General features: G+C 35.2%; 1 protein-coding gene across 4 annotated transcripts in view; it reads left to right on the top strand.

The window, feature by feature from the left end:
- The window catches only part of LOC107186663 (protein kinase C and casein kinase substrate in neurons protein 2), a 119,834-nt gene that overhangs the window by 35,491 nt on the left and 61,474 nt on the right, over positions 1-22,869 (top strand). The window contains exon 1 of one of the 4 annotated variants that reach the window (XM_015574589.1): positions 16,451-16,563. The exons of the other annotated variants lie outside the window; for them this stretch is intronic. The gene's annotated coding sequence lies outside the window, so the exon portion shown is untranslated. Of the gene's footprint in view, positions 1-16,450; positions 16,564-22,869 lie in introns of those variants that run through there. 4 annotated transcript variants of the gene reach the window in all.

Below are 22,869 nucleotides of genomic sequence, written 5' to 3' on the forward strand. Positions count from 1 at the left end.
TTGTCAATAATGTATCCACTACTACTTTTAATGTCTCCGCTGTCTCTCTAGTGGCACTGTATTGATTGCTTGTAACTAATTCGACGTTGTCTTTCACAAATCTTCTTTTTTGGTCTGAGTGGCATTTATAATCTTTTGAAACTAATAAAGCATTAGGTGCCAGAAATACACTTTCTTGTCTTCCATTTACAAATTTATCGCGTACAAGTTTGATTATCCCAATGTTTACGATTTTTCTTTTCACCTGAAGAGAACAGAATAGAGAGAACAATATAATTTATAGGTTATAATGTACTGTATAGTAAATAATAAAACAGGAACGAACTTTTTGTTTAATCCAATATTCAGATGTCCTAGTGGTTCTTTATTAATGTCTGAAGTATGTACCCACTCTTCTATTTCGTCTTCCAATTTGCTTGTCTTTCGGTCTAGAACTATGTAAAAAGCTCACTAATTATTAACAAAGAAAATTATTTAGTGGTTCTTCTGTCTAGGTATTCCAGACAGCGAACATAAGCGTGAAATTTCTTTTTCCTTTTTAATCGATCGTATCGATATTCTTCAACTCCAATAGCAGGTAATAATTTCAATATTACCTTCTTCTGACAATCAGGGAACGCAATCTGCCAGAGAATCGCTTTCACCAGCCCGTATAATTTCTGTCGCTTCCGGAACAGCGTGCATTCTTCTCGTAAGCGGTACATTTACGTAGCCGTGGAACTGAATTCGTGTTTTTCCTTCGTAGAGTCGCGACGACGCGACGTGTGATCGTTGGTATTATTAAACCGGATCGTGAATAACGACGTTCGCACGTTTCAATAAGGATATCGTGTCTCCGTAACGATCTGCGCCTTATGCAACTCGTTTGGATTTCAAAATACTCCTCCTAACAGTTTCATGGCAATCTTGTACGACATTTATAGCGGTAAGATGACTCGATCGTGCATGACTCTTGTTCAGGTTGTGTGAGACTGGCGAAAAAAAAACATTTTGTCGTTTTTAGGCTAAGCCCCAATTTTAACTTTCGCGTAGTTATCGAGAGAAAAAAATTTACGAGGTTTGATCAAAAAGTTTTCAGAATTTTCATTTCTTTCAAAAACTATTTATTTCTTCATGAATATTGATATGGTCCCCTGCAAGGTAGTTCCCATCGGATGTGACACACTTATGCCAGCGTTTTTTCCAATTCTCAAAACACTTTTGAAACGCACTTTTCGGTATAGCCTCCAACTCGTTCACCGATTTTGTTTTTGTCTCTTCTATGGTCGCAAAACGTTGACCCTTCATGGTTCTCTTTATCTTTGAGAACAGAAAAACGTCGCAGAGGGTCATATCCCAGGAATACGGTGGTTGAGGCATCATAACAAGTAATGAAGTGTAGTGAAGTGATCATAGAGGAGATAAAGGCAAAATCGCTGAACGTTTCAAAAGTGTTTTGAGTATTGGAAAAAACGCTAGCATAAGTGTGATATGAAATATTGATGAATATACAAATATTTTTTGAAAGAAATAAAAATTCGGGGAACATTTTTATCAAACATCGTATACGAACAACTATGATCGGATTTTTTTAAACTCATAACTTTTGAATCAAGGTACAGTAGAATACCGACTGTCGATTAACGGGATAAATCGATCATCCCAAATACCGAGTATGGGAATACAGAATAAGTCACGGCTGTTTTCTGAAAGAATTAGCTTAGAAGATGTACGAAATAACATACCACCCAGTATTCTGAAACGAGCTTAAGCTGTATTTTTCAGCACTTTAATTAACAATACAATGTACTGGATTTGAAATACGTAAAGTTAATCGAAAATACGAAATTGTAGACAAAGATAATATTACTTCATACATATATCCTTGTTGGAGAAAATAATGGCTAAGTTGAAGAAATAGTACCTACGTGTATTATATATATGTATGTATTATATTATTTTCCATCATTGGCTTAACCCAGACCACGAATGACCTTTCGAATAGGTCATTGTATTCGTCTTGAAATACTCTATCAGAATATAAGTAAAAAAACATACTGTTCCATTTAAAAAAACAGAGATGACCTTCATATCTCCTTGAAGCCTCCACCTATCAAAAAACTAATAACATCGGATGGTCAGCCCCTCGATACTAAATAATTTTGGCCTGATGCATTTTTTCCTATCACCAATAACAGCCAAATTATTCAGGTGGCCGGTTTTAAGTGCCTCACCCTGTATATACACAGATGGTTGTTCTTACAAGAAAATGTGTTATGTAGTTAATTCGTATAGTTGAGGTTCTACCAATATCTTAAATTAATAATAACCGAATTTCACGGTGCCGGAAAGCTCATTTACACAGATCTGTGATAGCACATGAATCGCATGTGTTTTGTTCAATTAATGACAAAACTCTAGGTCAGACATAAAGATTGATGTCAATTTTGTAACAGCATAAACGTTAATAAATCTTGTTTGTATGTATTCTCTACATTCTATGTCTATTTGGAAATTGGAAGTGCTTTTGGCTGAAATTTCTATTCAATAATATCAATTTGATACACGAGTGTCCCAGCTGAAGAGGACCACCTGAATTATATATCATTTTTTTTTAATTATATGGTGAAATGGTTAAAGTAGAACTTGAGTGGTTTCGAAACCAATGAAATACCGCTTTAAAGATTTCTCATATTATTAAAAAGAAAAAGCAGAGATTTAAGTGGCCTCCTTCAGCTGGAACACCCTGTATAAAGAGCATATTTGTGAGGGATTGAACTTAACAGCATATTGGTAGATATCGAGAGATGGATGGCGATGGGTATCCGATGAATGTACCTATGTATTGTCCTGGAATTCTTGGAATCTGTGAATTGTGGGTCAAAATGGATGGCGGTAGGGGTCAATCCATATGATGTGCCACTGTTCAGATATCGCAGTTTATAAATCGGACGGATAATAAAATAATTTACCACAGTACGAGGCCCTTACAGGCGAAAACATTTAATTTGAAAGTAGAACATAGAATATTTCTCAAAAATGCTACATTTTGCATTTTGAGAAAAATGAATCGACTTTTCCTAAAAACACCCAAGTTTGGCTGTTTCATATAACCCCAAAATTTTATGTTAATTCAACCAGGATGAAACAGACTTTCTGACGTATGTTTTTTTTCTGTTATAGGTAAGTCAGTATGTAAGCTCGATGCAGCAATACAGGATCGAAAGTGGACAGTGGAAGTCCAAACCAAGACGGAGAAGTTATCATTTAGGTATAGAAAATCTTCATACTCCGTATCATATAACATTTGTAGGGCTTCAAATACCAGTACAGTTGTAAGGAAACTGAAGTTTTCCAAACAAATCAGTGCCAACGGACAACTTTATTATTTCCCTTAGAAACTCTATATCGTTTTCTATGCCAATCGGTTGTGCAGTTAAGAAAATTCATTTATAATCTGTTGTATGAAGTGAAGGTTACACCATCCTCAGATAACAAGCTATAATAATTTTTGATAATAATGATTTGTTTTCTTTTTTTATCCGTGACCAATTGATACCAAAATATCAATTTGCCTTCTAATTCTGAACGATTTGAATTTGGATAAGCGAAATTAGGTGCACTTACCCTGTTTATCTTCCTTCAAGCTTCCATCAAAGCCTAAAGAACCGGGTGGTTCACGCGTCCAAAGGAAACAGGAGAACACGTGCCGCGAACTTGTTCAAAAGATTGTCGCGCGCGCGCAAAAAAAAAAGAAAAAGCCGCGCGGTGATTATCGTGCCTCGCCACGTTTTCCACGGTGGTGCGTCCGCTTTTTTCACGGTGTAGAACGCTTCAATGGGGTCGTTAACTACCATCGGTGCACGTACACGAAAAGATTATTGGTTGTGAGTGTGAGGTCGTGGCAACACGGGTGGGGATTCCGGCTTTGGAAATCGCGCACGAACCCAGGTTTTTCGTTTCACCTTCGACTCACGAGATTTGACCGCGTTTGGACTTTTAATTGAGAGTAACGAAGTGTTTCTGATTACTTTGCGAGAAACAGTTTCTCGTGACGAACGTGATTATGTCTGTAAACGTATAATGTCTGTCAGACTTGATACGCGAATTAAGCCTTCCGAGACGGATTTTTTTTCTTTAACGATAAACTCAGTAATACGATAGTACAGGCTATAATACACTCGAATATGAAGAATAAAAAAACAGGTTAACACGTTGGCGCCCGATGTTATTCTCTTTATGGCTTAAACCCCCGCCCGTGACGCAGATCCGCGCCAACGGGCGTCAATGTGTTAAGCATAGTTTTGGAACTGAAATATACAGGATGTTAGTAGAATTGCGAGACATTTTCACAGAGAGGACTCTACATGCCAATTCATGTCTTAGATTTGGGTATCATTTTGCTGACATAAGTTAAAGCGTAGACTATACAGGGTGTAACAAAAATGTTGTCCGACTCGGAAATGGGGCACTCGGGGGGTGAATTGGAACGAGTTTTTCCTTAACAACAATGTAAGCTGAGGCTTCATTACCGAGATATTAACGAAAAACCCCGACCGATCAGAGCGCGAGTTTACCAGCCGAGTTCCCGCGCTAGCGGTGGCTACGCGCTGCGATTTGTAGCCAACGCTACCGTGGCAATGAAACAGAAAATCTTACAAGGAAAGTGTACGCGAGGTGAATTTGTGTTATTGCAATAAAACGAGTCTGGGGGTGGAAACACCCCCTTAACGAAATTGAGTTTCTCTGTTGTCACGAAACTCTACGAAATCGTGAAAGATATGTTCTCGAAACATAACCGCATCACCAATTTTTGCGCAAATTCTTTATTGTCATATTGTAGAATATTTAATTGAAACTAAAAAAGTTTCCATATAATTCTTTTGCGGTGTTGTTTTTCGCAGATATGAAAACTCATAATTTTTTTGAGGGCGCGTTTTCACCCTTGGACTCCCTTCCAACGACAATTTAATCAAAGTTTTTTTTAATTTTGAGGTGTAGAACTTTCGTCGCTATGACCGCGTACATAATACATGTACATACATACAGGGTTCGACCGAATAATATGTAAAAGCAGGTACCACGTGGTTTCATACGAAAATATAAGAAAAAGAGAATATAGAATAAAATTTTGTCATTCTTGGATTCGTTTTCGAGAAAACCGAATTGGAAAATTAATCGGAAACGCGTGTATTCGTCCATGGTAGTAAGTAGAAACGGAAAACAATGACCAGACGCGCTAGCCAAGCTTATTCGATTGCGTATCCAGCAGATATTCAAAGTCGATTGTCTCAAGAACTAAGCCCACAATGATAAAATTATATCGTATATTTTTTTCTTATTTGTTCATAAGGAATCACGTGGCACGCAATTTCGCCATTCTTGATTTTTGCTTTAGTTTTACATGTAGAATCCACCGTGTAAAAGTGTCCCACATTTTTATTAACATCCTGTATATTAATTGAAATAGAAGCGCGCAGAACGCTGGCCGGCCGTACTACCGGCAGATCGACGACGTCATGAGATCGCCAAGTTATAGCGCGGTTATAAAATCGGTCAAGCGGAAAAGAAAACATGTTTCGAGCGTTGGAACGTCCATTTAAGGGATCAAAGGGGAGATAAATCGCTCGAGCGTCGTTCATGCCGTACAATATCAATTCTGTTTAATACTTCTGACCTTTTTATTGGTGATAATATCCAACAAAAAACTGAAGTCCTTTCAATTATTCCAAACATTAAACAGAATTTACAGTTACCCTCATAGTAAATTAACTGCAGTTTGTTGACAGCTTTTTACGTTTTATTATAATGCAAGTCGTACAGGGCTCCGTTTGCGGCGGTATCAATAATAGGTGTCACCGCTTCAACGCGATTTACGACCGCGTTATATCTTGGCAAGGACTATACAGTAAAGTCTCCATACTTGTCAGTCATGTCACTACTGCATAGATGGCGGTCGCTATCTCCATTCGACAAGAAGTCCTCCGCGGAACCAGTCAACCTTTCCATTCGTCCTCACTCGGTCATGTTTTCTTTCTTTATCACTGTCGCGCCAACAAAGGCCAGACATTTCAGCGCCTTCGCGATATAGAATCTCCTTCCTGTTCTATATTTGACACTCGGAGGTTCCGAAATACCATCATGTATGAAGACCTTACTGTACTTTACAATATCTATTTTAAGGATTTAACCCTTCATGACCTGAATTATGTTATCGTTATTTTTACCGTTTATTCCAGATACCTACCTGAGAACTGTACAAATATGGTTTTTTGGTTTTTTATTTTTTGCATTTTTTTATTCAAATAGCTAAACATAGCGTCTCTGAGTGTTGACACCATTTTATAACATCTCAGAGAACTTCAAAGAACTAGTAACTACTTATATCTCCTAGCCAAGTTCTAAGTATATTTGTTAGTGGCAGCATCTTATTGTAATATAAGTGGTACTACATAATACCATCAGCACATAAAGGGTTAATTGACTTCCTATTATTCCCCAAAAAATCGATATTTTTATTTTGTCTATCAGAATTTATAAAACTTATTCTAAATACAGTTGACATTCAGAGATTCCGAATACTACAGAATCTCTTCCATGCATGGAGGGATTACTATACATTACAGTATTTATTTTAAGGATTTAAATGACTTCGTATCATTCCCTAAAAATCGATACCTTTTATTTTGTCTATCAGAATTTACAAAGTCAAACACGGCTACGTCAGAGTTTGGTGTTCGTGTAGATACGCTTTTGATCCTGCGAGAAACGGGAGTAGACGTTCCGCGTAGCGACGCGTGCAGTTTTAATATCGGCGTTTATGCCGTTCATCGGGACAGCTCGCGCGCGACTGCCGCGTAATTTTCACTCGTCATTCAGACGGAGTACATCCTCATTAAACCGATCAGACTGAGTTTGCATGCATTACCTATATACGAGCATCGCGGGACACGTTATTCCAGGAGAGGCTGTTGCGCGCGCCACGCCGGCTAAGTTCCTGAATGGTCAATCAGGAAACGGCTCAGCTTCCGCGATACAATAAACGCCCAAAATAAATTATACATACGATGAAATTACGCGTCGTATTTGGAGCGGTAAGCTCACCAATCCCGCTCATTCGCGAGTTCAAGCGAAACAGTTAGTTTCTGTTCAATCGGTGGAACCGGGATAGGGGGAAATCTATATTGTAACATTTAAACGCAAATCCGGTTTATTAGGGCATTATTCTCGGCAGTTTTTATTAAATAGAAATCAAGTTTCGATTCTCTGGCAGTTGACTGCACATCCGATACTAGGCCCATTTGGACTCAAAACAGTAATCTCGTATTTATGTAATATAAAGACGCGTTTCGATTCGATTTTCTATCTTAGAGTAAGGAGCCCAAATTTCGTCCCCTCTAAGGTTCTTTGGTTCTTGTTTGAAAGCTAATCTATATTATAGTCTGAGAAATATTGAATAGTCACTTTAAAACCTTAATTACGAAACTCTATTGATCACTTCTTCATAAAAGTTCATACAAACGAAATCAAAAATCAAAGATGCATTTTTCACTTTGCAAAAAAAGTGTTCTCAATATTACCCCCACCCCCCTCCAATATAAATTGGAATCAATTTTATAGTTGACTTAAAAAATATAACAAAAATTAAAGAATAAAATCATACACAGTGATGGCACAGGAACTTCTTTGTTTGAGGTTTAGATTTATGCGCATACATAACTCATAGTACTATTTGAAGCATCCAGCATGTTTAATCAATTTTTCTTCCTTTAACTCACTTGAAAATAGCTTGTCACATAAAACACAGGTATCATCGGAGCGAAATTAAGACCACCAGTATAAGGGGGCGAAATTGGGTACAATGTCACTTATCAATATGATTATCGATTCTGACCTATAAGTGACAGAACAAAATTACGACTTCACATTATGAAAACAAAGACAATAAACTACATCTAAGAAAGAAGAACATGGCAGAATGATTTATCATAAATACTGAAATCTGGTTTTAAATGAGTAATCACTACAGTGCACTGTGTGTAAAACAATAAATTGTCGTAACTTATATTGAAAGTGATGAAAATTTTTGTTTATTCTACTAGCTTATTAGAATCATATTTAACACAAGTTAAATAATTAATAGATAATTAATAGATAGATTAGGGGACGGAATTAGGCACAGGTGCGAAATTCGGGCCTCTTGCTGTATTATGTTTTCGCATCAGTTTAATAATACTCATAAATAAAATTTTAATAAAATAAGGTAGACATGTGTATTTATGATACATTAAATAGTGAATTACAACAAGATTTACTATTTGTTGGTAGAATGCTCGTACGAAATATGGGTTTCACTATACAATTGTTATTGTATGTATGTATGTTGTATAGCAGAGCTGTATAACTTCTGCTCCCGGATTTGTTGCCCCACTCCGGGGGTACTCCCACTACGCGGCTCAAGCTGCCTCGTCTGCTACGTACAGAGCGTCGCTCCCGGCAGCCAACTTTGCCCACCGCTGGGGTAGGAGATGATTCTATAACGAAAAATATGTCAAAAAAAGAATAAATTTTTTCGTCTGAGGTTTCATTTTCGAGAAAATTGAATTTGAAAATTCATTTTAATCACGTGCAAATTTTCAAATTCGATTATCTTGAAAACGAAGTATCATCGGAAAAAATGTTGTGTTCTTTTTACAAATTGTTTTTCTGTGTAGCATCACCTCTTATCCGGTTGTACTACCCGACCTGAGACACCCTGTATATTGTACAAGATGATCCATCCACTCTGTCTACTTGAATTATCAGCAAGAGCAAGTTTAAGTCACGGTGTACCTACGTACATAGTGGCGATAGTTTCGCTTTGAGTGTAGTAAGTGTGAAAATAATCTGAAGGTCAAGTGCTAAGTAAGATACGAGACGACAATACTATACACATACGGGTGCGTTCAGATGTGACGTGTCGAGTAATATTGTGTTATTTTCAGCGCGTATCTCACACTGAATTAAATTTGTTTTAGTAAGTTCACATAAAACGAAATACTGGACTCGAGAGAAAACAACGATAAGTTCATTTACACTGAGGACTGTATAGACTGTAGATGTATACATATTGACTGTTTGATTGCTGACAAGAATCTAATTAGCCATCCATGTGTCTTGTCCGACGAAAAGTGAGAACGAGAATGAAAGTGTGGCGGCACTACCTCCTACATTCGCCATCAGAGGTCTACCGAGTTGACACCTTTCCCGCAACTACCTGAAGCCTTCCTCGTTCGTATATACATATACGTCCTTAACCGACCATCGTATATCCCCGCGTCTAAGGCAGGGTCTACTAGGTAGCCTTACGGACGAGTCCACTAGCAGGCCCAGGACGAAACGCTCCCTCTCCTTTCCTTTTCACATTCTCAAGTCAACAGATTACCGCCAAAAATAGTAATACCATGGGGTAAACGTACAACTGTTTACTTCTACATTTTCAAAGTTTGGTGAAAAGTATTTTCAGGCTTCGAAGAAATCGTTATTTTCACATCTCTACTTCGTGTGTGCCTTAAAAACTATATCAGTCTAAAAGCCTTTTAAAGCGTAAATGAAAACATCTCCACTATCTTTTAAAATGTAACGTTTATTGTTCAAGGCCGGTTTAAGGTTATAAAAACTAAAAACGTAGGTTACTGAAATTGTTATTATGTATGTTGAAAAACGTATATTTTGTTGTGCCCAAAAGTTGATGGCCTTGAAATCTGAGAAAAAGTAACCTGGAGCAAAATTGTTGATAATAATATGCACCTTTTTACACTGAAGAATTAAACTATCTCCTAAACTAATGGTTTTTCGAAATAAACAGTTTAATACTTTTTTTTATAAGGAATTACGAGCTACATTGACTATTACATTCAGAAATATATGATTCCATTTAAAAAGTATCAAATTTGGTCTTAATATGACCTCCGCGTGTTCACCTAAAAAAAAGTACCAACTTCCATCAGCTTATTTCCCTTTCGCAATTATGTATTCAACTTTTATGTGGAACATTTTTTACCATCAACGGTTTCGAAGACATTCGAGGGGGTCAATTTAAATCACCCGCCTTGTATATAAACATGAGTAATATAATACAATTTTCATAAAAATTCTTTCGTTCCTTGGTTTTCGATTTCCGAATATTTACGACCCTATTTGGTTCCGTTACTGAGAGAGTTCATTAACCGTAGTCATATGAAACAAATCTATGTAATGTGTGTGCGTGTGTATATGCACATGAGCGGTGCTCCTTTCACATAGAATATAATCATCGTCAGATTTATAACAGGATTTAACACAAATACGGCCTCTCGACCCATCAAGCACTGCTCTGTGAGGAAGCCAACTCCCTTTGTATACTCTATCGTTGGCTTAATCAATAGAGACAAGGAACAGCCCATTTAAAACCAGCAGTATTTACCATTTGCATCATTTCAGAAAAAACCATTGCCTATAACACAAAAGAAGGGCAAGAATCGACTCTTTGAAATATCGTTCGTTTTACTGATTGCACTCGTTGATAGAAATGTTATTTTTATAGCATACACTAGTAAACGCAATATTTCGAAAGGTCAAGTTTTTTCAATTTTTAGTATTTTATATTTGTTTTATTACACGTGTACAAACAAATTAAATTCATTTTCCTAAAATAACATTATGATATGATGACATTTCTTGATTTTAAGTTATGTTCTTCTTAATATGTAAGACAATTTTCTTTTTTAATAAAATAAGTGTATGTTTACGAAGAAGTTCCATTTATATAGAATATGATACAACGGACTACATAATTGGTTCTAATACCTCGTTCGTTATAGCATCTGTTCGTTGTAGCATTGAAATATTGCATGCAATTTCATAAACAATAGTAAAACATGACTTTCTAATACTATTCACGACTGTTATTAACAGATTCGCATCGTCAGTTTTTTCTTTTCCACGGTAACGAAGGGGCACTGGGACAGCCGGCAAATGGCCAATCGTATTTGCCCCCGTTCGTTATTACATATTCGTTCATTTTAGTCATCTGTTTGTAATAATACAAACTGTTCGTTGTAGCATACCCCCCTGTATTCTCTATTTAAAAAATAGTAGGAAATAGATTCTGGCAACGAATTCTGGGTCATTATACATAATGTATAAATTCATTCATATGTTAGTTGTATTGCAGTTAGTATAGTAATTGAAGGTACTTTCAAGATAGCGACAGCTGCAAGAAGCAGTATTAGTGAAACATCACGGCAGTATGATTAGGTTAGGAAGTCAACACGTTATTTGCAATCGATGCTTTACCGATGTTAGTTTTCACTAGGATTTATATTAGGCACAACAGAGCACAGCATACTAAAATAAAATCTGCACTCTAGTTTAACTTCTATTCAACTTTCTATCAAGCATCGAGTTTGTATTTAATCCCACTTTTCATCAATTATTCCATAAACATATGACATTGCATAATTTGAAATAGATAAATGAAAGATAATCGTTTAAAGTGTCATCGCATTAGCAATTGAATCGACATACCCAATTGAAACAATTAAAAAATTGTTTACTTATAGTCACCTTTCTTAAACTTTGAAACTTATATAATTTTAGCAGTTACCAAAACTAAATACAAATTTATGTCTTTTATTATTAAAAGAAAATTTATATATTTTAAACACCAAAAGTTATTAAATTTTAGCAAATTTTCTTTTTTTATTACAATTTAATTATAATCTCACGTAACATTGAAGATACTGTATAAAGACTTTATATTTAAAGGTAAGGTAACTTTTCATTAGTAAGTATAAAACGATGGCGATGAGATACACAAGTGACGAATTGTAACGGGATAGGGACAAGAACAACGAGAAACAACCTCACTGTTGGACAAGCTTCCTGGTAGCTTATGGTAACGAATTTACATGGCTTCGGATAAACGAACCAACATGACCCGTATTATAGCATCCACAACACGTTATACACGCAAGTCTGGTTTGATTAAGCTTGAGTTGCATTTCGCGTTCCTGTTACGCAAACTCAGCATTGTACTTTCTTCGAATACGCAACAGTTCTTTGTCAGCGAAATTAAACGCTACTAATTAACATTTACTCTGAATTTGATAGCAAACGTGTTATGTCATTTCTTGATGAAAGATAACATTAATGTCTTGACAAACGAGAGAAAGAATGAACCTGAAACTGTCATGTATTATTTAAATACAATTTTTATTACGGGACTAGTAATTTTCATTATAAATTTCAGTAGGTTGCGTGATGTGTATATTGAATCTGGTTAATGTAATGAATCATAATTTTTTATAATTAGGAAGTAAAAAGAATATTATAATATTTTCGCATTAAATGGAACGCTATATTTTTCAGCATTGTTTATAGAAATATTATTTTCAGTAAAGTTTTTCTACATACAATATCGAATAATTGCAATAAAGAGAGAGAATAATGAAATTTTTCAATGTAGTGATTTAACGTATAAGTCCACGAATAAGATCTAATATGCAATTGTAACATATTTCTCTTAAGTATTTCTGATGTTTCATATACCTGGTGCCAAATATTTCGACGCATTTCTTGTTTTATGTAAATCTGTAAGGAGGGTTACTTGTGTGTATTATGTATTGTATATTAATTTGTTTGTAAAGAAAAGTCACAAATTAGTAGGCCATACAGGATGTTTGAAACTCTTCAGCCTTGACCAATTTATGATAAAGTGCACTCAGAACGCCGACGGTCTCGCATGTGAACGTCAGCTTAATTAGCACCGCAAGTAAATAAGTTTTTTTTTACGACGAACGAGTCGCGGTTACGCAAGCCTCTTCTGTTCTTCATCGATTAGCGGTCAAACCGTGTAGCAACCTTCAACCATCGCCATCTTGGTTCCGCGAGTGTCACGTCAAAGGTGCATTGATTCGTCATCTCACCACAATTATAGATAGTTTAATCGTTTCGGAATACTTGCGTAGTTTGTAATCGTGGACGTTCCTCGTTTTCCGTGACAGCAATACGTCGTCACTTTGGTATGACGCCACGGTGCGCAGTGTAACAAGTACTTATTTACATGTAGAAAAAACAAGTTATACAGGTCATTGATATGTTAATCATATTTACACACTACAAATTTTAATTTTTAACACTCAGAAATTCATTTAGAAGTATTATTGTGAGTGCGATTTTTTAAAACTATTTGTATCAATAATAAATTTTAAATTATTCTTTATCGTTACAGTCTTTGTCAATTTCTGTTGAATTTTAAGGAAATTCAAGCTCTGTATCTTTTAAAACTAATTAACACGTTGACTGCCAATTACGACATCATTCATAGTTGAAACGTTGCAAAGAGGCTGGATTATTTAAATACTATTACAACATTTTTGTGTGAAATTAATATAGCAGTATAATTTAAAACAAGACAAGCAGCCTCTATTAACTAAACGTATATATTTTAGACGATTTATGACTTAAAAAGCGAAACAAAGTGTGTCTGGCTACATACGACCTTTTTCATTGTGGCAGTCACATGTTAGTCTAGATCAGGGGTTGGAAAACTTTTGGGACGGAAGAGCCAAACGTGTCAGGCGATAATATTAATTATATCTTTATTGAATGAAGAAAAAATCACACAAAAAATTGCTTTCATTGGTTTCAATCAGTGTGAGCAATGAGCTTGCATTTCCTTAGAAATTTTCTGTATGTCTGATTCGTAACTAGTCGTTTTTAATTTAAAGCACGATTCCAAGTTGGCATCAGTAATTTGATTCCTCACTTTACGTTTAATGAAATTCATGTTACAATACGATTGCTCACATAAATATCTAGACCAGGAGATACTAAGAACACCAAATGCAAATCTTGTCAAGTCATGATATGAGTCCGAAAGATCATTCCAAATATGGAAAATCATGGAGTTTGCCTTCTGTAGGTCTTTTATAGCAGTCTGCTTGTGCCGTGAAATCAGACTGCATTTTTCTTTTTCCAGTTCTTTTATTTCAGTACCAAGACGTACAAATTTGGATCTCTATAAGTCTTTGCTTGTCAAGACCAGCAATTGTATTTCAAAATTAGCCGTGTGAGTATCAAACGGAGAAAAATTTAATTCCTTCGCATTGGCATTAAGAGGATTTGTAATAAAAGTTAGAGTCGTTTTATCATTTTTGAATTCCTGAAATTTTTGAAGAAAAGATTCTCTTATGTTTAAAACTGCTGTCTTGAAATAATCTTTGTTAGTTAGGACTCACTTATTAGTCACTTTGTTTGCTTGCCCCGCCTGTCCAATTGAATTAACCTATAATAGTTTTATTTCAATTTGAATTTTACTTCAGAGCTATATTAAAGTACCGAAAGAACCGCATGTGGCTCGCGAGCCGCAGTTTGTCGACCCCTGATCTAGATTATTGCTTATTGAACCTAGACGAATCTCCCGACAAAGCACTCAGGAGCAGACAAAATTTATATCAAATCGAAAGACATAAAAGGAACTTGCTTAGCCAGACAATTATTAAAGAATGGTTTCGTTTTTTTTTTTTTAAATTCTCTATGAAATGTTGAAGATACGGCAATAAAGTTGTAATATGATTCGAATCACTGGAACTTACTTGTATCTTCACATACGAACCTTTTTAGTTATTAATATTAAAATAGGACACTTTTCGCTCACTTTAATACCGAAGGGATCGCAAACATTACGAACATCCACTAAGTGTAAATATATTTGTAACACACTTTGTGCTTTTCACATTGTGCTTTTATTCCGCTACAAATTTTATTACCAATTTTAATCCGTTGTTTATATTATTAGATTAGAATGTTCTTAGATTTGAGGGACGTTTACTCTCAATCTAAACAAAATCGAAAGTTTCGAAACTCAGTTTTTTGATTTTTGAACACGAGTTGTGACCCTGTGCGACGTATAAAAAAATATTTATCCATTACGATCTGTTCACCCTCTGGAACTTATACATATTTATTGATTTCATTTGTACAGTCTGGCGTTATAATGGCACAAAGAACATGTATGTATTCCTTTCAGGGTTTCTAATGACTGAACTGCGGATGTCATTATTATACAATCTATATTATTAGCATCATAAGAATTTATATTTTAATAGACTCGTTTATAAATACAGGAAAGGGAATGTAACTTAATATTCATTTATTAAGGCTTTTACTTCCTCTAAAATAATACTCAATAATAAATAATATTCGTTAATTTCCTTATAATATATAGTTGTTATATTATTCTTTTATTATTTACAGTTGTATCAACCGGTACAATGGATTATTAATAACTTATTTGACTTTATTTTTTATCATTTTTGGAACAGTTTGGTTCTTTTAAAAATGATATCAGTTGAAACACTTGATTAGTATAACTTTGAAAAAAATAAGTTGAAGCTATTTGCAGCTACATGATAATAATGGTTACATGATAATATTAAACAAGTCTAGAATTTTAAAAGCATAAAACAAGTTTGTTAGCATTAAACAATATTTTTAAATAGAGTATAATGCAGAACATTAAATATTTTGAAATAAAGAAAAATCTACTTATACCATTTTCAGAAAAAGTGGCTCATTTCATACCCATCGTTCCAAATCGACTAAGCACATCTGAATCTCTTTTTACATGATCCACTTTTACATAATTAACTTTTATACGGTTTTTAAACGCGTTTTACTTACTTTAAGGCGGTTGCAAAAACCCATACTAATCATTTTGCTGAAAATGTCACAAAAATCATGCATATCCTGTATAAATATTTCAAATTCATCTTTTCTTCAATACACTGTAGAGTGCAGTTGTGTTTGTTTCCTATTTCTCTCGAGACACATACAGTAAGTTTACTAATTGGTTGCCACGTACACGTAATTAATGACAAGCAACTAAAAATAAATGTTTGTTTAAAAATTCCGTTCAGCAAAATGTATAAAAGTGTAGGTTTATGTGCTGTATGTGTGTATGTTTTTCTTTTATGGTGTACAGTCCTTTTCTTGCACTGTACGCATGTACCGTATAAAAAGAAACCCAAGTGTTTTCAGATTCTTGCGCATGAAGCTGAACAGAAATCTGTAAAGCGTGGGTCACAATCGACCCCACCCACCGTCTTCGAGCGATCGTCGTCAAAAACGTTAACAATCAGATTCAGCCAGAAAACGTAGCGCGAACGATCCTCTATTATTAACGTATCGTCTAATTGCCGAGTCCTTTCTGGCGGACACGTAATCACGCCAAGCGTGTGTGTGTATTGTATACTTTTTCCACGGGAGTTGACCCTCGAAGCCCGCGTTCTGGAGCGGGATCGTCAGTACCGTCAGTACAGCCTCGACCGGCGTGCCGTGTAGAACTCGTCGCCTCCCGTCGACCGCGACCATACCCCAAGCGTTATTTATAAGTCCACCGCCGCCGTGTCCGCCGTTCGCCATTATTCCACGGACCGAAACTATGGGTGTGTGATTCAGTGCCGGCAGTGATACGTATCGAGCGGTGGATCACCTCTTCTGTGAATTAAGAAAACATTCCTTTCCACGAGGGTCGTTACTCAACCATGTCGTTCTGCCAAGGTAAAGGATTCCTCTACGTTGTATCCACCTCCTCGTGTCGCGGCTTCGCCCGCCGATTAGGTACGCTACGCGTGTATGTATTGTTGCGCAGGCCGTAACAGGTATCCGTTTCCGCGGGGGTTACGATCGAGACGAGGATTTTATTTTAACCATAGACATAGAAATATAGACTGCGAATTAGGCTGGGCCGGCGTCCCAACTTTAGAAAGAGACGGGTTACTTTCACAGTACTTGCTTATATATTATTAATATAGCTGAGTCAACCATTTAAAACGTAGATCGTCTGAACCTCATCCTCCCACTACTTACAATACTTGTTAGATTTAAAAAGAGATGCCAAGTTCTCCGACAACTATCTATCTCTTTCTAAACTTGGGACGCCCGTTTTAGGGAGACGCGCAGTCTATATGTCTATGTCTATGATTTTAATACATTGTGGGTGGGGGGAGACGTAAATCGACGGCTTTTGTTTTCTGAGCGTTGACAATTGAAACGTGAATCGACGTCTTTAGTTTCTCATTTATTAAACGGGTATAGGGACTGTTAGACAGACAAAATCAATGGTTTCTTTTGCGTTGGATTGCTTCGATACCAAATGATCATTATACCCGTAGTTTGCACAGTCTATCGTGGACATTTTTACAAGTAATTTCAAACAAAAAAATTGTTCGGTATGATGAAAATTGTTTAAATTATTAAACGATGATGATGGTCATGCGTAGCGCGCAACTACAACTTGTCTAGGTACATAGTTTCAGGCGAACCAATCATCTAAAAGCAAAATACTTTGGGGTGAGTAATTTCAACACGAATGGTTATAGCGTGGAATTTGACTGGCGAATTTGAATAAAAATTGTAAAAATTACACACGAATCAATTTTTCTTTCACATCATCAATCTTTTTTCCGTAGGAGAAAATAGTTTTTAATAATTTTTAAAAAATTTTACAACCATCCAATGTTGATGCCAGAGTTCCACGCTATAGGAGAAGGAATTCTACACTTTCAGTTAAAAATTCAAGTAAAACTATTCATTCGTTCAACAGTTATTATGTACACAGTGTACTTATTATATCCACAATGTAATTAGAACAAAGTATATTTAGAACTCTGTCATTTGCGTACTGTCATTATTTGGTTTATTTGCTTTAGTAAACTAAACTAGATACATACATTAGTCATAGATAACGGTGATAACTTAAATTTGAATTTCCTCTTTGTCTCTCTGACGTCGATACGGCCAAGAAGTTTATTGAAACACAGAGTGTGATAACTAGACCACAGAAGTTTGATAAATTCGTAATTTCAGATATTAATATTTAACATTTGTTTCACATTATTTATATTTTTTTGTAACGTATTCAACGATTATGAAGTCGTTGGGATTTGTCATGATTCGTTGTAATGAACAATATTAAAAGAAATCTATAGTTTCATTTAAAAAACAAAAGGTAAAATCCATTGCTCCGAAAGAAAAATGTAGATAAAGGAACACTGGTTCACAAAACTTATGCGTAGGTATTTAAATATAATTCAACTCTTGTTTAACATAATTTTTTGTAAAGTTCAAGGAAAATCCTGAAATTTCGTAACCATACCATCGTGGGACACCCGCTATACAAAAAATTTAATGTCTAAATGGGAAACAGTCAGGATATGTCAGACCTTCTGACCAGTTTAGTAATATAAGCTTTCCATCTCACCAGTTACCTCCATCCCTCATGTTCACAATTTAATTTGTTCCTTGGTGTAAAATGGACACAGTTGTAAAAAATTAGTATCCTCAAAGAGATATGTAAATAGTCAAGTTTGCAAATCCTTTAAAATAAAAGGCACGGAGCCTCAGCGAAATTTATCTGTACATAACAGAATAACATCATTTCTTAGGAGAAAAATGTGTCAAATTGGCATAAGGGACGGACGAGGGTTAATGAAGGTATGAAAGTTTCCACCTCACCAATTAAGGGTTCAGGGATATTACGAGGGTAATTATTAAAATAAGAATCGTTGTGTCATAAACTGATGAACAATTTATTGCCATGCAAAATCCTTATTTTTACAGTAAAAGTATATCTGAAACTATTTTTCAACATAATCTCCGTTGACGTCCAAGCATTTCTGAGATCGATAGATGAGCTTAACGATTTCCTCCAGTCGGTGACAGTCTGGTAGACGTCGTCGACAGTATCCATGCGTTTTTCCCCTCAAACATTTCTTTAATTTCAGGAACAGATCATCTATTCCTGAAAGTATTTTTCATTGTAAAAACCAAGGATTTTGAGTTACAATAAATTGCTATCAGTTTATGACAAAACTGATTCTTACTCTAAGCTTCACTTGTCACACTATCTCAGTGTCACGTTCTTGTCACACCGGGTGTTGTATAACCGTGCGTTCTTCAATCAGTTATATCTCGGAGTCAGATGCATCATTGCAAATGTTCTTTTTGTATATTGATTCTCTAAACATAAAAGAAAAAGATTATGTAGGTTAGAACATCGTGATTATGTTAGTATAAAAGACATTCGGAACATAAAGAACAGAAATTTTTGAAAAGTTAACAAAAATTTCATTTTCTTCAAAGTACTGCAGTTTTCTTGAATTGTATTCTCAGGAAAAAAGGTGACTTAACGAGTTACTCCAAGAAATATAATTATTTTACAAAGTAAAAATGTGAATTGACGAATGAAATTTGACATTGAATAAATACATTAATTTGTTATTTACGTATTGTTGTTACATTAAAATCGAATTATCGTTATTTTATTTACTCTTACCGGAGATAGCACTACTCCTTAACAAATTTACTTTTCGTACAAACACGTAGTGTTATTGTTACACTATAAAGTAGAAAAGTTATACTTTTTCACAATTTACTTCCGATAATTGAATTTAACAATACATTTACAATAGAAATAATTAATTAAGGCAATGTTTTCCTTGATTTTGTGTTCCACAGAAATCACTTTTTCTACCGTCCTTGTCACACCGTGTTATGGCATCGTCCAAGCCCAAACGTACAATATTTTTATTTTGGCTGTTTCAAACAGAATAAAGTTGTTGTGGATGGAAATTATTAGTAGAAACATCAATCTTTTTCCCGCTAAAGTCGCCACCCCCACCCTTCTACTGTTCAATAAAACGAGACGTTATAGAAATAGTCAGGGTATGCCGTACTCGTCTGACAAATGAGGGTAAAAAAGTACGTTCGTATAAGTGCATAAACATACGCGGTCCAGCGATAAGAATTAGATGACCATGTCAACGAATAACAATAATTTCATGCCGGTGTCAAAGTGTTTCCATGATCAGATCCGATACCAGAGGAACGATCGTGCGCTCCCGCATTATGTAATTAACTGTATAATTAGTATCCTTCTAAAATGAAGCTAAACGGCCTCGGTGCTATTACGACGGGCAGACATTCTAAATAACTCGTGTACAACCATAATCTCGTTCCCCTACCCCTTGTAGAACTTTTCTTTCGCGTTGAATTATGGTAAACCGCTAACATGCTCTCCTCTGTCGGCCGTTACGAATTAACTGTATCCCTCGGCAGAGGAAACGCCGGGGCTACTTTACCATCACCGTGTAATTTCGCATTTTCTATTTTATTTTTCCAGCCGGGAATGCGAAGTTAGAATTGAGTTTGAGGGACTGGCTCTATCATTACCATCGGAGGGATTTACAAAATGTGTATATCTCATCGTAATCAGGAGGACCCGGGAGAATTATTTAAAATATTTCGTCTATAATTAACCCGTGCCCCTTAAAGTCGACAAGTTTCATAATACAAGGTTAGACCCTTTTAGTTTTTTTTTTCACGTAGATATTTCCTGACCTTTGAAATTTCTACTTTCTAGAAGGGTTTCAAAGACAGCGTTGAAAACGAAGGAACTTGTAATGTTTCATTATAGGAAAATTACACTTGTCTTAAGCTTCCTCACAGTTTTTCCCATGTGCCCTGTTTTATTTCAGTGCTCGGCTCAAAGATAGAATTATAGTTGCGACTATGTATTTTAATGTTTTCTATGTGTAGCCCTTCGCCTTCGCTTTGTTACTTTATGCACAGGGTGGGCCAGATGACAGGTGGTATCACCGGACAGGAAATTATTCTACGTACAAAAATAAGTTGAAAATGTAGAATAATACTTTTTCGTATGATGCTTCGTTTCTGAGATAATCGAAATTGAAACTCTGCTAGATACATGTGTACTTCTTCTTCACAAAAGAAGTGTACGATAGATGTAAAGCAACGGCAGATTCAAAACTCGACATTTCCGAATTTTTTGTTACAACGTACATATAAAGAACGACTAAAGGGCGCTGTTCGCAGTCAAAGGGTTAATAGGCCTTGGTCAACGCGTCTGTTCCTTACATTTCGTTTCCACTTATTGTCAGCTTGAACGCAATAATTTTGTATACAGTACGAATTAATTATTTTAGAATGTATTCAAGAAATAATTAGCATTGGAAATTATATAACAACCATCAGTATACAGTTCTCTTTCTGAATTTGCAAATGAGACTGCGAATTTTCGTATTTCGCTAAAAAAAATTATAATGTAATTTTGTGACATTCAGTACTTACACAATGTCGAATAAATTGAAAAATATTATATCTACTTCTATTGATCACAGAAATAGATTATACTTGTGCAGTACATAGTCTAATTTGATGTTCATGAGTCAAAGTATTATGAATAGTACGATTTTAGAACTTATGTTGAGTAGACAGTTTTTACTTCAATCGGTGAGGTATACTATAAGCACCTAAAGAGTCTTAAACCCTTTTCTTTTATTACCCTGTATATGATTATAAGTAAAGTACAGTGTAACAGAAACTTTTTCACAGTGTAGTGTTACTTGAAATTAAGTGACCTACAACGGCTGTAAATATCTACATTTTTATATTTGAAATTATAACAAAATGGGAATGAATATGATGTTATATTTATGATACCTCACCCTGCACGTCCAGGGAAAGATGGTACATATTGCTAAAAGCATGAAACGCTTAACTACATACATATGTTGTTGTCTTAAAACTTATATATTTTTAAAGGGTAATGTATTCAAAAGATTATATGTACATATGTATGTATAATACCTGTTGTCGGTGAAAAATGGAATGTTTTTCAACCCTTTCCGATTCTAGAATTCCATTTAGAATCACTACTTACACAGTATTTATAACTCCTATTATGAACCTGAAAATTCAATATGGAATCATATCGTATAGTTTACATAGTTTTTTGTCATTAGGTACATACATCCTTGAAAATAATATTTAGGAATTGTCTAATGAATATTCGTTTATGTTTAGGAAGAATTTTTTTTTTAATTCTCCTATTTTTCTGACATCCAAAAAACAACTATATGCAGAAAAATCTGTTTTGTTTGAAAAAAATAATTCAGGTCAAGAACGGTTAGTACAATTCAATGCCACCAATCACGAGTGACCATAACATGACAGTCAATGTAGAACACTGACTCATACACATTCCAATCTCCACTTTCAGTTTTATTCTCTTTTTTCTAATCTTCTTAAGCACAGGTTTGCCAGATCAATTCAATCAGTCGATCAATTTAGAATAAAATGGATCATTCTTCCTTCGTACCTTCAATTCGCAATTAGCTGATATATTTAATAAAGGATGTTCGCGAAGTGATACATGCCGATTTTCCTGTAACTTTGCTTGGTTGTTTATGGAACCAACTTAGGAATTTTACCGTACTTGGTTGGCGCTTCTTTTAGACTTTAAGGGACAAACCATCCTTTTTATCCGAAGCATGCCTTTTACTTATTTGCTTGTATGTAATTCGTAAACTACAAATACATAAAAAAAAATGTAGATAAATTTTATGTCGGTTTTAGTTTTCCATATATCGATAGGACGAAATTTTTGAAACTTTTTTTTGAAAATTTCTTTCTACCGATATATGGACGACTAAAATCGTTATAACATTTATGTAAACTTTTTTTGAATATCTTTTGTAGTGTACAAGTTACAAGCAAATAAGTAAGAGGGATTCTTCGGATAGAAAGGGTGATTTCTCACTTAAAGTCCTAAAGTAGGACCAACCAAGTATGACAAAATTCCTAGGTTGATCCCATAAACAACCGAGCAAAGTTACAGGAAAATCATTGTGTATCACTTCACGAACATCTCTTTTATACTATTTTTTGCAAAGAGAATTAGAAAACATCCGTATTTAGAAAGCCTTGCGCCATGCACTAAAGAGGAAAAGAAATGTTTTGGCCTGAAACTTAATTATTCCAGTTGTTAGGTCGTGCAATGTTCGC

The sequence above is a fragment of the Dufourea novaeangliae genome, unplaced genomic scaffold, assembly GCF_001272555.1.
Source record: "Dufourea novaeangliae isolate 0120121106 unplaced genomic scaffold, ASM127255v1 scaffold80, whole genome shotgun sequence".
Classification (NCBI taxonomy): domain Eukaryota; kingdom Metazoa; phylum Arthropoda; class Insecta; order Hymenoptera; family Halictidae; genus Dufourea; species Dufourea novaeangliae.